The following is a 3,453-nucleotide window of genomic DNA, read 5'->3' as shown; positions in this document are numbered from 1 at the left end:
GGGGAGGGGGAGGTCCTTCCAGAAGGTTGTTCTGCCATCAGGTCTAATTAGCATATTAGCTCATTATAAAGGATTCTATATTCAATAAATATGCCAACATATATCATTGGCTTATCTGGTAACAAATCTGGGCACAGTCAGCCAACATGTTGATGTTGGCAATTCTGCCAAAACTCAGGGGAACATGAAAGCACTGCACCCTGGGTGTCTGGGGACACACAGTAATGCTGAGCCTCAATGAAACTTTTTCTTTAACGAAATCTTGTCATTTGTGAACTTCATAAAAAAAAAATACTTAAAAGGAAAAGGCCTCCCTCCTGCTATTTATGCTGTGGCCACCTCCCCTCAGGGACTGTGAACAATTTGTTGACAAGGCTGACTCAAAGGAGACAAAGGCAACATGCTTGGGATGGGTCCTCAGCATCCTGTACCCTCGGGTTTTAGTAACATATCCCTTTGCATCTCAAAGAGACAATTCACATTGATTTTCAGACTGCCCTGGTCCCCAGCTCCAAAGGACAAAGCTCTTCACTTCTTAAATCAGGTTTGCCCTTACCCAGCCCTGCCTCCCCCCCTCCCCCATAGGAACGCCCCTTCCCAAATGCTCCATAGCCTGCAAAGCCTTTTAGAAACAATGTCTTGGAGTTAGAAATGGGATCACAGCCTGGCAGACCTAGAAAGGTCACTAGAGGCCACCAGTGCAGAGAAGAAAAGTACATTGCTTAAGGTCCTGCAGTAAGTTTAACTGAGACACCCATACATTTAACAAATACTGATTGAGTATCTGTTATATTCCTGACACTATTCAAAGCACCAGGAATAGAGCAATTAACAGAACAGACAAAGCCCTTACATTCACGGAGCTATATTCTAACCTGGGGGAGACTGAGGTGACGCATCCTATGAAATCAGACACTCCTCATTGGAAGGAATCTGAGATGTCATAGGGTATAATGCCTTACATAAGTAGAAACTTCCCAGGGTCAACTTCCCTGGCCTCTGCTGGGACTGCTGGTGACACACTGCTGAGTATAACTCTGGGCCAGTATCACTGATGGGTAGTCAGTTAATTGGGGTCATTTACTTAGAGCAGTGTTGGCAAACCGTGGCTCGTGAGCCACATGCGGCTCTTTGGCCCCGTGGCATGGGCCATGAAGTTTTAATCACACGTGGTATTTTGTGGAAGAGCCACACTCAAGGGGCCAGTTTGCCCCCACTGACTTAGAGAAATCAGCCCCTTCCATCCATTGACTCTAGCTACTTCCTCAGGTTCACATAGAATGATGAACCTTGCTCCCATTCAGTCTGTAGTCTACACTGTAGCCCAACTTTTGCCTAAAAGATAGATCTGACCATGTCTCCCTTATACACAAAGTACTTCATCTCACAGAGTAAATACCTAGAGCATTGCAATGGCTCACAAGGTCCCAGCTGATCTGCCCTCTCTCTCCTCTCACCACTTGCCCCATTACCTGCCTGGCCTCATCTCCTACTTCTCCCACACACTGGCCTTCTTACTATTCCTCATCCCTCATCCCCCAGCTCCAACCCTCTCAAGTGTTTGCACTTGCTGGTTCTGTACCTCTGCAGAATGCTCCTACCCTTGGCCCTGCCTCCTTCAGATCTTTACTCAAAAATCAAACACCCTGGCCCTCCTTTCTGATATTGTACCCTACCCTGCCAACACACCCCAGTCCTCTTCTTCTTGCTTTATTTCTCTTTACCACTTATTACCTTCTATCATCTATATATATAAAAACCCTAATATGCAAATAGACCAAAAGACGGAACAACTGAACAATGGGTCGCTATGACATGCACTGACCACTAGGGGGTGCGTGCAGAACATGGCAGGCGTTGGCAGCAGGTGGCAGAGCACAGAACATGGCAGGCGTCAGCCACGGCAGGATGGTGGAACAGGTGAGTGGGGGCACCAGACCGAGGTGGGGCACCGATCGCTGTCATCAGGGCAAGCCTCTGGTGGTTACTGAAAATTCTTTGCTCCACATGCCGTGGTCCTGCCCAACGCTCGCACCTGCTGCCAGCGCCGGCCCTGCTTGCAACCGCTGCTGGCACCAGAGCCGCCACTTGCACCTGCTGTCCGCACCCAGCAACGGCCCCAATCGCTTGGTGCCATCAGCGGGTGTGAGTAGTGGCTGCTGGCCCCGATCACCCCTCAGGGCTTCTCCACCTCCTCCTGCTCCTGAGGTGCGATTGGGGCCAGCAGCCGCCACTTGCACCTGCAGCCAGTGCTGCCACTTATACCTGCTGCTGGCGCCCAGTGCCAGTCCCAATCGCTCCACGCCATCAGCGGGTGCAAGCAGGGCCAGCGCTGTCAGCACGTGGGCGGCAGCGGGAGCGGAGCTGCTGGCAGACAGGGAACCGGGGGGCCGTGGTGGGAGGGGCCGGGTGGGGGCACGAAGGATGGGCTGAGACCTGCCCCTGTGCCCACCACAGCCTCGTGGCCCACAGTTCCTTTCAAGGTGCACGAATTAATGCACTGAGCCTCTAGTAGTACTAGTATATATTTTTAATTATTTAGCTTATTGTTTCTACCCTATCCTATAAACAATATAAGTTCCACATGGACCGGGAGATGGCTATTTTGTTAATTGCTGAACCCCCTACACACAGAGCAGTATGCCTGGCACAAGGAAGCACTCAATAAATATTTACTGAATCGAGTTCAGTCCTTTTCTCTTATATGTTTATGGTCAACTCTCAGGTTCCCTCTTGATCTGATTTTCTTCAGGCTAAACTGCTGGCTTTTATCTTCAGCAATGACTTCACCTGGATAGTGACTTCCTCAAAGCCTGAAGACTTCTGTGATGGCTCCTAGTTACTAGTGACTCTGCTTCCTGCCTCAAGGCCTCCACAAGCACTATTTCCTCACTTTGATCACTCTTCTCACCCTTCACTTCTTCTCCACTGGACTAATATGACTAGCTTTTCTTCTTCCCCTGCAGTAAACCCAGCAGACTGGCAGGTGCTCTCTAGGAGTGGTATCTATGACTAGGACGGTAAGTTCAAATCAGGAGGGGAGAAAGACCACTTTAGTCTTGGGTCAAAAGCATCTTCTCCAATAACAGAGCTCATACTGTATTGAAGTCACACCAGGACTAGACTGAGAGAAGTGTGATTAATTTGAACCTTCAAAACCAAAGTAAGTTTATAGGAAGAGAAGAAGGAATACATAAGGCATTCAGAGACCAACACGGAGAGACAAAACTCTTTGTGATTCTGCCCTGAAAAGAACATGCTCAGTGGATAAAGCATTGGCCTGTGGACTGAAGGGTCCCAGGTTTGATTCCAGTCGAGGGCACATGTCCGGGTTGTAGGCTCGATCCCCAGTAGGCAGCCAATCAATGATTCTCTCTCATCACTGATGTTTCTATCTCTCTCTTCCTCTCCCCTCCTCTCTGAAATCATTAAAAATATATTTTAAAAAAAGAA

At 48.9% G+C, this 3,453-nt stretch overlaps 1 long non-coding RNA gene across 1 annotated transcript in view; it reads right to left on the bottom strand.

The window, feature by feature from the left end:
- Window positions 1–3,453, bottom strand: part of LOC111826212 — a 68,555-nt gene that overhangs the window by 42,029 nt on the left and 23,073 nt on the right. The gene's annotated exons all lie outside the window — the stretch shown is intronic.

This window comes from Myotis lucifugus, unplaced genomic scaffold (genome assembly GCF_000147115.1).
Source record: "Myotis lucifugus unplaced genomic scaffold, Myoluc2.0 scaffold_61, whole genome shotgun sequence".
Taxonomy (NCBI): domain Eukaryota; kingdom Metazoa; phylum Chordata; class Mammalia; order Chiroptera; family Vespertilionidae; genus Myotis; species Myotis lucifugus.
Note: the sequence above shows the minus strand (reverse complement) of the source record. Positions and strands in the feature narration are given on the sequence as shown.